This window comes from Euphorbia lathyris, chromosome 3 (assembly GCF_963576675.1).
Source record: "Euphorbia lathyris chromosome 3, ddEupLath1.1, whole genome shotgun sequence".
NCBI lineage: Eukaryota > Viridiplantae > Streptophyta > Magnoliopsida > Malpighiales > Euphorbiaceae > Euphorbia > Euphorbia lathyris.
Genome location: NC_088912.1, coordinates 86,997,276 through 87,012,214, shown reverse-complemented (window position 1 = coordinate 87,012,214; position 14,939 = coordinate 86,997,276). Strand labels below are relative to the sequence as shown.

Sequence of the window (14,939 nt, the reverse complement as noted above, 5' to 3'; positions counted from 1 at the left end):
AAAATCAAAATATTTACAAAAACGTTTAAATTAATAGAAGTTCGACTAGATTAATATTACAACTCAACCATCCCCGGCAACGGCGCCAAAAACTTGATGCGCGTTTTACGTATACGTGCATGTGAAGGCAAGTGTACCTTAGTCGTGTATCAAGTAATAAAGTGAAAGTAGAGTATCATTCCCACGAGGATGGTGATTATAAGTACTAATCTCTTTGCTTACTATCTATTATTTAAACAACCGAAATGTAGAGTTTGTTGGACAACCAAGCTAAGACTTAAGCAAGAAGTGAAATAAAAATTACACAAATTAAGTGAGAGATTACTTATAATAAAAGAAACTAAGGCTTTTAGCTTCACTTAACCTATTTGCTTGGTAATAACGCTTAACCCCTTTTAAGTTGTTTTATCCTTCTTAAGATGTCGATTTTTCTTATTAACTATTAGTTCTCGAGATTGGTTCTAAACTCTTGACTAATTACTTTCCCTTGGTCCGGCTCAAGTAATTAATCAAGAGAAGCATTAAGTCTTCTTAGTTCCAAACCTTCGATTTATTACTTTCCCTTGGTCCGGCTCAAGTAATAAATCTAAGATTTGTAATAAGATTTAATCTAAACCTTTTTAACCTACTTTACCTTGGTCCGACTAAAGTTATTACTTAAGATTCAAGAAAAACCGCTCAAGTAATTAGTTCTAAACTTTCGATTAATTACTTTCCCTTGGTCCGGCTCAAGTAATTAATCAAAAGAAGCATTAAGTTTTCTTATTTCCAAACCTTCGATTTATTACTTTTCCTTGGTCCGGCTCAAGTAATAAATCTAAGATTTGTAATAAGATTCATGAAAAACCTTGGAAAACCAATAAGCCACAATAAATGGTCATTAGGTCCAACTTATGAATTTCGATTAATCAATTTAATCACGGTCAATATAAACGATTAATTATATCCAAGTAGAGAGTTGGCCCATCTCCTACAAGCATTAAGAATCATAAGTTAGTTCTCAAAAAAGGATAAAGATAACTTAAATAGGTTAAACGTAATTACCACATAATTAAGGTTAAGATCCAATTTTAGCCTTAGTTAAGAGGGGTTTAGCCCATCATTAGATTAAAACACACTTTAGAAAGATAGATAATAGAGTTCATATTAATAAAAGAGATTAAAGTTTAGAAGAAACCGTAATGACGATTACCGAACGAACTTCTTCGGTAACTTGAAACTTACTTTTATTAGATGAACTTTTGCACAAACAACACTCTAACAACAATAACAACAACACAAATAACTGATTCTTAAGGAGAAGAATCAACAAAATAACATTACAGAGGGAGGAATTAAACCTAAGCTTGGTGTGTCTTCAAATGGCACCCAAGGTCTCTTTTTATAGTAAAATGGCACACATAATTCCAAAGACCAAGTCTCCTTATGGCCTCCCTCTCCCTAATCTTCTGAATTTTGCATTTAAGAGAGGATGGTGGAAGACTTTGACAATTTAGGAGTTGAAATGTGTAAAGGTGGGAAAGGAGTCATAGGCTTCAACATGTTCATCAACTTTGGGAATTTTCTGGGCTTGATACACTTCGAATTTGGAGAGGCCATTAATAGTCACTTGTTCATCTTTCTCTTAGCTTTCCAACGCATTTTGAATCGCCTCAATCCGAGTCCGTATGAGGGAGATACGTTGAAAATACGAAAATGTCTCAAATCTGTCCTAGTGTGAACAATTGGACTTTTTATCTTACAGCACACATCCGCGACGAAGTGCACGCTGGGTGTCACTAAAATTCCTTTTTTCTGGTCCCTTTTACTCCCGAGTTGTCGCCTTAAGCCCCGACTTGGTTATTTGTGCTGAAAACCTTGCGAAAGTGCCTAGAAAACACACAAATTGGCTTAGATACATAAAATGAAGAAAATATACAAAAACCATTATTAAAATTTATTAAAATGGTACAAAATAACTAGTAATTAAATACTAAAAATGCTATAAATTACGACGATAACAACACCCCCAAACTTAAGCTTTGCTTGTCCTCAAGCAAAGAAAAGCTGAAAACAAAATTTATCATCGAATAAGTTAACGTAAAGACATGAATTATTTTAATCGAAAATGAGCAAAAATTCTATATTCAAATCTCAGACTATTTCTTTGGATAAAATGATTTGTTTTTACACTCTTATTTTCCAAACCGACATTTTTCATTATGTTGAATAAAATTGAACCAATTTAAACACCTCGCATGGAAGTCACTCTTACGCTCAAGTGTTTAGGGCATTAAATGTTCGCTCAAATCCAATACAACAACAACAACAACAACAACAAAGCCTTAGTCCCGAAATGATTCGGGGTCGGCTAACATGAACCATCATATAAAACCGTGAAAGTTAAGTCGTGTCAGCGACACAGATTCGCTCCCTCCAATCCGTCCTATCCACTACCATATTTTCCTCAATTCCCAGTAAACTCATATCACTCTCGATCACCCTCCTCCAAGTTTGCTTAGGTCTTCCCCTACCCCTCACCACTACATCCCTTTGCCACTCTTCGGTTCTCCTAACCGGCGCATCAAGCGCTCTACGTCTCACATGGCCAAACCACCTTAGTCGGTTTTCTCTCATTTTATTCTCAATAGATGTGACCCCTACTTTTGTCCTAATTATTTCATTACGCACCCGGTCCTTTCTCGTATGACCACACATCCATCTCAACATACGCATCTCCGCCACCGACATCTTATGGATGTGGCAGTGTTTCACTGCCCAACACTCCGTACCATATAACAATGCTGGTCTAATTGCCATCCGGTAGAATTTTCCCTTCAATCTATTAGGCATGCCGGGATCACAAAGGAAACCCGTAGCACTCTTCCACTTCGACCAACCAGCTTTAATCCTATGAGCAACATCTCCATCTACTTCTCCATCCGTTTGGATAATAGATCCTAAATACCGGAAGCAATCCGAGGCCTGAACAACTCTCCCATCTAGGGTGATTGTCCCTGCCTCCCTACTCCTACGGCCGCTAAACTTACACTCCAAATATTCTGTCTTACTTCGACTCAACTTAAAGCCTCTAGATTCTAGAGTTTGTCTCCATAGTTCCAACTTCCTCTCCACTCCTTGTTTCGTCTCATCAACCAACACGATATCATCTGCAAACAGCATGCACCATGGTATACCATCTTGAAGTGAACTGTTAGTTCATCCATAACGATGGCAAAAAGAAATGGGCTTAGTGCGGAACCTTGATGCATTCCAATCGTAATAGGAAACTCTTCAGTCTTCCCAACACTAGTACGTACACTCGTGCATACTCCCTCATACATGTCCTTTATGATGTCAATATATTTCCGCAAAATGCCTTTCCTTATCAAGGCCCACCAAAGTACTTCCCTTGGTACCTTATCATATGCTTTCTCCAAGTCAATGAAAACCATATGCAAGTCTTTCTTCTTATTTCGATAGTGCTCCATTAATTGTCTCATTAGATGGATGGCTTCCATAGTTGATCTTCCCGGCATAAAGCCAAACTGGTTTTCCGAGATCTTCACCGTCCTCCTTAGCCTTTGTTCGATCACTCGCTCCCAAAGTTTCATAGTGTGACTCATTAATTTGATTCCCCGATAGTTGGCACAATCTTGGACATCGCCTTTGTTCTTATACAAAGGGATTAAGGTACTTTTCCTCCATTCTGATGGCATCTTATTGTTTCTCCAAATTTTGTTGAAGAACGTCGTCAACCATTCGATTCCTCTTTCTCCCAAACATCTCCAAATCTCAATAGGGATGCCATCAGGTCCTACTGCTTTCTTCAACTTCATCTTACTTAATGCCATTTTGACTTCACCCTTTTGAATTCTCCGCAGGCATTCGTGATTTATCATATCGTGATGGATACTTATATCTCCAACATCTTGTTGGCGATCTCCATTAAATAAGTCATCAAAATAGGACCTCCATCGTTCCTTGATATCCTTATCTCCAACTAGGACTTTCTGGTCCACATCCTTCACACATTTAACTTTTCCGAGATCTCGCGTCTTCCTATCTCTCATCCGAGCAATTCTATATATGTCTCTTTCCCCTTCTTTCGTATCCAATCTTGTATACAGATCCCGATTCACCTTTGCTCTAGCATCTCGTATGACCTTCTTTACTTCCCTTTTAGCCTCTTTGTATTTTTCGTAGTTCTCGTCACTCCTACATTTCCCCAATAGTTTATAGGATTCTCTCTTACTCTTTACTGCTTGTCGTACTTCTTTTGTCCACCAAGATGTGTCCTTACCCAGTGGCATGCTACCTTTAGATTCCCCTAGAACTTCCTTCGCTACTTCCCTTACACTCTGCTCCATCTTATTCCATATCGAATCTATATCTGAATCCATATTGCAAGTCCAAATATCTTTTTTGGTCATCTCATCCACAAATTTTTGTTGATTCTCCCCTTGCAATTTCCACCACTTAATCTTAGTCTCTACTTGAGGTTATTGTTTTCTTATACATTTCCTACTTCGAAAATCTAGCACCACTACTCTATGTTGGGTTGTCGTACTCTCACCAGGGATCACCTTACAATCAATATAACTCTTTCTCCAAGCACTCCTTACTAAGAAGAAGTCAATTTGGCTCGCATTACCGCCACTCCGATAAGTCACTAAGTGGGATGTTCTCTTCATAAACCATGTGTTCATGATACTCAAGTCATAGGCTGATGCGAATTCCAAAATATCATTTCCTGCTTCATTCTTATCTCCAAAACCATACCCTCCATGAACACTCTCAAACCCATCTCGCCTAGAACCCACGTGTCCATTGAGATCACCCCCTAGTACCATTTTTTCATCCCTAGGAACCTGTTGCACCACTTCCTCTAAGTCATCCCAAAAAGCTTGTCTTATAGACACATCTAATCCTATTTGTGGCGCATATGCACTAATGACATTCACAACCTCATCCCCTATCACTAGCTTAACACTCATAATTCTATCGCTCTTCCTAGACACCGCTACTACATCATCAATATACTCCCTATCAATAAGAATACCTACTCCATTTCTAACCTTATCCTTTCCTGAGTACCAAAGCTTATAACCCCAAGGAGCTATCTCTCTAGCCTTGGCTCCAACCCACTTGGTTTCTTGTAGGCATAATATATTTATTCTCCTCCTCTTCATAACATCTACAATTTCAGCTAATCTTCCTGTCAAAGAACCTATGTTCCATGTCCCAAAGCGTAACCTACTACCCTTACCCCTACCCCTACCATTACCGTGGACTAGCTTATTTACCCGCAACCCTTGCATATTTGACACCACCCCCGGGTCCTGGGGTGGCGCGCCGCTTCGGGGCGACGACCTAGCAACCCTTGCACATTTATCACTACACCCGGGTCTAGGAAGTGCAGCGCGTCGCTGAGTAGGGAACGCCCCAACGATATTTATATTATGGTTCATGTCATAAGATGTGGCTAAGTTTTACGCTGGCCGCCACAAACCTACCGCAACCCTCCTCATTTGTCCGGGCTTGGGACCGGCTGTAAAGGCCACCAAGTGACCCTCACAGGCGGAGTTGCTCAAATCCAATAAAAACACTAATTATTAAAAATTTGTGTTTTTTTTTGCTCAAATCCAATAAAAACACTAATTATTAAAAATTTGCATGGTCATCCAAATCTTTACCAAACGCGGCCGACTATAAACACGATCAAAAGGTCTTTAATGGGTTGTAACGTTGGTTGAAGGTAAAGGTATGGAGAAGAGGAGATTTTTGGGTAAATAAATTCACGGGTAATTATTTGATGGATTCACAAGAGGAATTTTGTCTTTCGGAAATTCAGAATTTTTGTAACGGACATCTCTCTTTTATTTATATATGATACTATATATTTTTACTTTTATTTATATATATATTTCTTCTTTTTTTTTTACTTTATATATAAAAATATCAATATGAATTTTATTTATATGTGTATATATATATGTATATATATATATATATGTATAGAAAGTATGAAATATACGAAAATAGAGAGGTATAACCGTTATATATCGGTATAAGTTTTTGTCTGAATTTCATATTTATTGTGAATCATCATCTCAAGCACATTGGTTACTAATTACCCATAAATTTAGGGGGAACAAAAACGGTATTTATGAAGGGAATGTGGCTTGTAACGTGGTGAAATGAATGGAATGTCTAGGCTCGAAGGGGTGAACGACGGAGAATGTGTTTAAGGTGGGCTATCATTTTGAGTATGAAATGTGGGGGTAAAACAAGGAAGGCCTTGATCATATCGTGTTTTGAGCTAGACGCGTGAGGTTTTGATTGGTATTTGATGCAAATTCTCAAGTTTCGTGTGATTATGGAACACTCGTGAGAGAGAAAAAAAATGAAGCATTAGTGAATGCTTTTTAATTTAGGCTCAAAAACTCACTTTGGAATGATAATGTGTGCCAATTAACTCAATTTTATTCCTCAAAGTGTAAATGTCGATTTGTTAAATACTGAGTGTAATAAAAAAAAATTACGTATTCAAAATAGTCCAAAATTCGTTTACAAAATTTAAGATTTTCAAATAAAATTTCATCCTATCAAAATTTAACATTTATTCTAGACAATTTTTTTTTTATTTTCTTGTTTGATTAAAGCAAAACTTTAGAATGAGGCTTTTATTCAAATTTATTTAACAAAAACATTTATTTAAAAGCTAAATAAAGAGAAAAATAAAAGTAGTAAAAATAAGGTGCAAAATAACCCATAAGAAAAAAAATACAAAATAACACAACATTAAAATTAGACATACGTCACACGACTGAAACAAAAGTACGAAAATAACAATTACTGAAAATAAAGATAACGTTCTATCCTTTACTCCCATCCCCAATTAGTGTAGCGTTTAGTCCCGAAATGCAAAATAACACTAAAGCAAAAAGTAAAGGATAGAATGACTCCCTGTGAATTAGTGGAATTGGGATGGATTTGTGGTAGAAAGGAGGTGTTTTGGTGGAGCGGATTGGAGGTGAAATCGGTGAATTCCGTCGAGAGAGTTGTCAGAAAGTGGCTTGAGAAGTTGAGGGGCGGGGCTGGTTACTACAGAAAATAAAACTAAAAAAATCAATAATGGAGAAGTGTTGAATTAAACTGGTAAAATTAATAATAGAAAAGTATTGGATTAAAGGAGTAATTAACCCCTAAATGACCCACCTCGACGAGGTTGGGATATACCTCGTCGAGGTTAGGAGTTCCAGGAGGTTCCAGACTTCCTGGAACATATGCATCTCGTCGAAGCAGGTGGTGCTTCGACGAGGTGCATCTGTAGCATTAAAAGCATATTTCCTTTTTTTGGTTTTGATTTGTATTTTTTTCTTTTTTTTCTTTTTTTTATTTTTTTTCTTTTATTTTATAAATATATCTATAACCATACACAAACAACAATAAATCTTAAATTAAAAAAAAATTCTTTTTTTTTTATTTTGTTGTCTTTTTTTTTTAATTTTATAATAGCAATAAACCTTAAAAAAATTAAATATATATATAAATAATACTTAAAATTAAAGTGAATTAAAAGTTAGAAATATCGGGTTGCCTCCCGACAAGCGCTAAATTTATCGTCGTTTAGCTCGACTTATACTTCCATTTTTATGTGAACGAATGAATTCGTATGATGAATCCAAATTCTTTGATAAAAATCCTGTAAATGCACATTGGATTGTTAGGTTGAAGATAACTTAATAAAATCCACGACATAAATTTAAAAAAATGATGTACGAGTTTCGATTTCTCCCTTTTTGACTCCCGTGGCAAGTCATATAACGCATAATATTCTTGAGTTGGGGTTATCTCGAACTCCTCTATCGTAGATTTTAAAATTTTCAACTCTTCACTTTTTGTTGGGCGGTCACAATTCTCCATTAATATTGGCTCCAAAGAATTATCGAGAATATTGTCATGTTGAGGCTCATCTAAGTTAAATACTTCAATACGATCATCTGAATCAAAATCTCTAATTGATTTATCTGCAGTTAAATCAATTAGTAAATTGTGTTTAATGCAAACATCTTTTATTAAATTATAGGAACTATCATATTGATTTTCTTTTGAAGAAATAAAATCAATCATTAGTTCCTCGATAGTCTTTTCTTCATTGCGGATATGTTGTCGTGAATTTGGACCATCATATTGATCTTCGAACCATGAATTTTCAGGTTCGTCCTCCCAATTTGAGTAGAATGAGTTGAAAACTTTTTCTGTCGACGAATGTATTTTCCATGAAAAATCATTCATCGCCATCTCCCTACAAAAGAATCATAAAAAAAGGTGCAGAAAAAAAATCAAAATATTTACAAAAACGTTTAAATTAATAGAAGTTCGACTAGATTAATATTACAACTCAACCATCCCCGGCAACGGCGCCAAAAACTTGATGCGCGTTTTACGTATACGTGCATGTGAAGGCAAGTGTACCTTAGTCGTGTATCAAGTAATAAAGTGAAAGTAGAGTATCGTTCCCACGAGGATGGTGATTATAAGTACTAATCTCTTTGCTTACTATCTATTATTTAAACAACCGAAATGTAGAGTTTGTTGGACAACCAAGCTAAGACTTAAGCAAGAAGTGAAATAAAAATTACACAAATTAAGTGAGAGATTACTTATAATAAAAGAAACTAAGGCTTTTAGCTTCACTTAACCTCTTTGCTTGGTAATAACGCTTAACCCCTTTTAAGTTGTTTTATCCTTCTTAAGATGATGATTTTTCTTATTAACTATTAGTTCTCGAGATTGGTTCTAAACTCTTGACTAATTACTTTCCCTTGGTCCGGCTCAAGTAATTAATCAAGAGAAGCATTAAGTCTTCTTAGTTCCAAACCTTCGATTTATTACTTTCCCTTGGTCCGGCTCAAGTAATAAATCTAAGATTTGTAATAAGATTTAATCTAAACCTTTTTAACCTACTTTACCTTGGTCCGGCTAAAGTTATTACTTAAGATTCGAGAAAAACCGCTCAAGTAATTAGTTCTAAACTTTCGATTAATTACTTTCCCTTGGTCCGGCTCAAGTAATTAATCCAAAGAAGCATTAAGTTTTCTTATTTCCAAACCTTCGATTTATTACTTTTCCTTGGTCCGGCTCAAGTAATAAATCTAAGATTTGTAATAAGATTCATGAAAAACCTTGGAAAACCAATAAGCCACACTAAATGGTCATTAGGTCCAACTTATGAATTTCGATTAATCAATTTAATCACGGTCAATATAAACGATTAATTATATCCAAGTAGAGAGTTGGCCCATCTCCTACAAGCATTAAGAATCATAAGTTAGTTCTCAAAAAAGGATAAAGATAACTTAAATAGGTTAAACGTAATTACCACATAATTAAGGTTAAGATCCACTTTTAGCCTTAGTTAAGAGGGGTTTAGCCCATCATCAGATTAAAACACACTTTAGAAAGATAGATAATAGAGTTCATATTAATAAAAGAGATTAAAGTTTAGAAGAAACCGTAATGACGATTACCGAACGAACTTCTTCGGTAACTTGAAACTTACTTTTATTAGATGAACTTTTGCACAAACAACACTCTAACAACAATAACAACAACACAAATAACTGATTCTTAAGGAGAAGAATCAACAAAATAACATTATAGAGGGATGAATTAAGCCTAAGCTTGGTGTGTCTTCAAATGGCACCCAAGGTCTCCTTTTATAGTAAAATGGCACACATAATTCCAAAGACCAAGTCTCCTTATGGCCTCCCTCTCCCTAATCTTCTGAATTTTGCATTTAAGAGAGGATGGTGGAAGACTTTGACAATTTAGGAGTTGAAATGTGTAAAGGTGGGAAAGGAGTCATAGGCTTCAACATGTTCATCAACTTTTGGAATTTTCTGGGCTTGATACACTTCGAATTTGGAGAGGCCATTATTAGTCACTTGTTCATCTTTCTCTTAGCTTTCCAACGCATTTTGAATCGCCTCAATCCGAGTTCGTATGAGGGAGATACGTTGAAAATACGAAAATGTGTCAAATCTGTCCTAGTGTGAACAATTGGACTTTTTATCTTACAGCACACATCCGCGACGAAGTGCACGCTGGGTGTCGCTAAAATTCCTTTTTTCTGGTCCCTTTTACTCCCGAGTTGTCGCCTTAAGCCCCGACTTGGTTATTTGTGCTGAAAACCTTGCGAAAGTGCCTAGATAACACACAAATTGGCTTAGATACATAAAATGAAGAAAATATACAAAAACCATTATTCAAATTTATTAAAATGGTACAAAATAACTAGTAATTAAATACTAAAAATGCTATAAATTACGACGATAACAATGTACACACATTACTTATTCAATAATTACAAACACAGTAGCATTTAGATTTGTTCATATTAGTTTACATTTTGGTAGTAGCCGACCATATCTCTATTACGAAGTTACAACGAGAAGATTTAGTAGAGGATCCGCCCCTGAGCCTGACAAACTCTAACGAAACCCAAGGAAAGGATTGACAACCCGTTCACTTGCAAGCCGTCGAAAGTTTCCATGCTTCTTGTTTTCTGTAAATTTGTATCAAATTCATATTTCATCTAATAAAGTTCATTTTATTCGATAGATTTTTATGTAGCATTTTGGTAAATGATCCGAAGTGAGTTCTGGTGTTTTCATTAAAACGTAGTTAAATTCAAAATCTTTACAAGGAAACTTTGTTGAACACTTAGGCAAATTGATATCATCAGTAGAGTATCAATTTGGTTAAGGTAGCGATCTAACCCGACCGTAGGATGATTGACTGCAGTTCAAAGCCCTAAAATTAGAGGAATCGACGTTTATTTCATTGTTATAATTTATACAAAGTTTAAAGTTGTTTTCTTTCCTTAATGCAAACGAATACATTTGTTTACTTTTCTAAAGAACTAAACGTTTCTGTTTTGTAAATTTATCCTTAAATCAGAAGTGATTTCTAACATTTGTTATACTCTAATCTAATTCTTATTCTAGCAATTTCAAAACCAAATCCGATTAAACGATTTTTCCATATTATAAACCTTAAAAGTAAATTTAACCGATTCAAAATAAGTTTTTGTTAAAAAGCGTTCCCTGTGGGATCGATATCTTTTATTACTACAAGCGTATACCGTGCACTTGCGGAAATCGCTCAACAAGTTTTTGGCGCCGTTGCCGGGGAAACGCCAAAATTTTTGACAAAAATTTAGATTTTTCATGTTTTATTTCGAATCTAGGTTTATTTATACTTATTCAAAATTTTATATTTTACTTATTTCGAATTACTAACATATTTATTTTTCAAAATTCTGTTTTGAAGGTAGTTTTGGTTCGTGCGAAATTTCAAGTTCATGCGCAGTTCTCGAAGTTCAGGCATTCGACCAAAACCGCTAGACCCAGAAATTGAAAAAACGGTTAAAAAGAACAAGAAAGACAAGAAAAACAAAAACAAAAACAAGACCCCAATAAAAACCAGAGTTACTGAGCTAGAAATTATGGCTACACTTATGGATTACGCTAGGCCAGGAGTGGCCGGTGTAACAAACAACATAGTTAGACCCCAAATAAATGCAAACCAATTTGAAATTAAGCCAGCATTGCTTAATATGTTGCAAAATAACGTAACATTTTACGGGTTGCCTAACGAAAATCCTAACACCCATTTGACAAATTTCTTAGAAATTTGCGACACTTTTAAAATAACAGATGTGACTGCGGAAGCAATCAAACTTTGCCTTTTTCCTTTTACTTTGAAGGATCGAGCCAAAGAATGGTTAACTTCTATGCCAGCCGCAACATTTGAAACTTGGGAGCAATTAGCCCAAGCGTTTTTATCAAAATATTTTCCTTTAGCAAAAACTGCAAGAGTCATAAAAGAGTTAACATCTTTTTCTCAAAATGATAATGAAACTCTTTATGAGGCTTGGGAACGTTTTAAAGAACTTCAACGTTTATGCTCACACCACCAATTGCCCGCTGAACTTTTAATGCAAACATTTTATAATGGATTAAATCCTACAACTAGAGGTTCATTAGATGCTATGTCTGGAGGGTTATTCATGAAGAAAACATCGGCCCAAGCAAGAGAACTTTTGGAGGAAATGGCAATCCACAGTAGTATGTGGCCCGCGGAGCGTGGACATATACCAGTGGCGAAACCATAATTTGGAGGTTCAAATTGGACAACTCGCTAAATCAATTCCATCCCGCAAAGAGGGAAGTCTTCCCAGCCATACGGAAGAAAATCCGAAAGAGCATGTAAAGGCTATCACTCTTCGCTCAGGAAAAAATTACTTAGGTCCGGAAATGCCCGGGAATTCAACTTTACCAGGAACTGATTTACCAAAATCCAAAGAAGATACATTAAACCAAAAAGATACACCAATTGACTCAAGTACAAAAACTTTTGTACCCAAACCACCTTTTCCACACAAAGTCCACAATAAGGACTATGACAAACAACTTTTAACATTTTTGGACAAACTTAAAAAATTGCATATTAATTTAACGTTTATGGATGCGATTACGCAAATTCCCAATTACGGTAAATTCCTAAAAGATTTAATTTCAAAGAAAATCAGTTGGGAAGGAATTTCATCCATTTCGCTAACTGAAGATTGCAGTTCAATTGTGTCAAGTAATTTGCCCACTAAACTCAAAGATCCCGGATGTTTTACCATTCTTTGTAAATTGGGAGATATTGAATTTCCAAGTTGTCTTTGTGATTTGGGAACAAGCATAAACTTGATGCCATTATCTATTTTTAATAAGTTAGGCTTAGAAGAAGATATCAAACGTACCAATATGGTTTTGCAATTAGCGGACCAAACCACTAAAAGACCATATGGTATTATCGAGGATGTTTTAGTTAAAGTTGACAAATTTATTTTTCCTACCGATTTCGTTATATTAGATTTTGTATATGACGTTAATTGTCCGCTAATCTTTAGTAGACCGTTCATGAACACGGGACATGCTCTAGTTGATGTGTCGGAAGGGAAAGTAGTTTTGAGAATAGGAGACGATCAGATTGAGTTTGATATGGACCAAGCAATGAAATATCCTATGGAGGATTTCTCTTGTATGAAACTTGATTTAATTGAAGAATGTGTTAATGACATTATTCAAAAAAAAAGAAATAATAGAACCTATAATGAGTGAAGAATTAGAAGATAAGGACCCAGAGCCTTTGATTCGAGAAGATTGACCAGTTCTGCCTTCAATTATAATTCCACCTAAATTAGAACTTAATTACCAAACCATTTGAGGTACGCTTTCTTAGGCAAAGACGATTCTCTGCCTATAATTATCTCTAACAAACTAACACAGGTTCAAGAAGAAAAATTAAAGGAAGTTGTTAGAAATAGAATAGGAAGTATGGGATGGCAAATTTCAGAATTAAAAGGAATTAATCCTAGTATTGTAATGCACAGAATTCACTTAGAAGAAGATAAGCCACCTAAAGCGGATATGCAAAGACGCTTAAATCCGAATATGAAAGAATTAGTCAAAAATGAGATTACTAAACTTCTAGACAATGGAATCATTTATCCTATTTCGGATAGTGAATGGGTTAGTCCAGTCCACTGTGTACCCAAAAAAGGAGGCATAACTGTTGTAAGGAATGACGAAGGTGAATTAATACCTACACGAACCACCACCGGTTGGAGAGTTTGTATAGATTATAGGAACCTTAATAAAGCAACTAGGAAAGACCATTTTCCTCTACCTTTCATTGATCAAATGATCGAACGAATAGCTGGTCATGCTTTCTATTGTTTTCTAGATGGCTACTCTGGATTCTTTCAAATATATATTTACCCGGATGACCAAGACAAAATAACCTTCACATGTCCTTATGGAACATTTGCATATAGGAGAATGCCCTTTTGTCTATGTAACACACTAGCAACATTTCAACGTTGTATGACTGCGATCTTTAATGATTTCATTGAAGATATCATGGAAGTTTTTATCGATGATTTTTCCGTTTATGGAGATTCCTTCGATTCGTGCTTACAGAACTTGGATAAAGTTTTGTCTAGGTGTGAATAAACGAATTTAGTATTAAACTGGGAAAAATGTCATTTCATGGTTGACGAGGGAATTGTTTTAGGACATAAAATATCTAAAAAGGGATTAGAAGTGGATAGAGTAAAAACTTCAGTGATAGAAAAATTACCCCCTCCAACTACTGTTAAGGGAGTAAGGTCATTTTTGGGACATGCAGGTTTTTACAGGAGATTTATTAAAAACCTCTCTGTAATTTCCAAACCACTTACTAATTTACTCATGAAAGATCCGACCTTTGATTTTAATGAAGATTGCGTTAAAGCTTTCGAAACATTGAAAACAGCTTTAGTCAGTGCACCTATTATTGCTAAACCCGATTGGGATTTACCTTTTGAAATCATGTGTGATGCAAGTGACTTAGCCGTCGGATGTGTTTTAGGTCAAAGGAAGGATAAGAAACTTCATGTCATTTATTATGCAAGTCACACAATGTCCGGTGCACAATTAAACTACACCACAACCGAGAAGGAAATGTTAGCTGTAGTTTTTTCATGTGATAAGTTTAGGTCATACTTGTTAGGTTCGAAAGTTATTATTTATACCGATCATGCAACTTTAAGATATTTATTTGCTAAGAAAGATGTAAAACCACGTCTAATTAGAGGGGTTTTATTATTACAAGAATTTGATATAGAAATTAAAGACAAAAAGGGAGTAGAAAACCTTGTCGCCGACCATCTATCACGACTCGAAGATGAAAACAGTCCTATAGGTGAGACTATCGGTATACGAGATGATTTCCCTGATGAATATCTCTATCAAATAAAAAGTGTCATGTCGCCATGGTATGCGGATATTGCAAATTATCTCGCAGCCAACATTGTTCCGGAAGGATTAACTTTCCAACAAAAGAAGAAATTCTTCTTT

At 35.5% G+C, this 14,939-nt stretch overlaps 1 non-coding gene across 1 annotated transcript; it reads right to left on the bottom strand.

The window, feature by feature from the left end:
- Positions 1-11,863: 11,863 nt before the first annotated feature.
- LOC136225142 (small nucleolar RNA R71) lies at positions 11,864-11,970 on the bottom strand. The gene has a single exon (XR_010686874.1). It is a non-coding gene; the product is annotated as a small nucleolar RNA R71 (small nucleolar RNA).
- Positions 11,971-14,939: the final 2,969 nt, after the last annotated feature.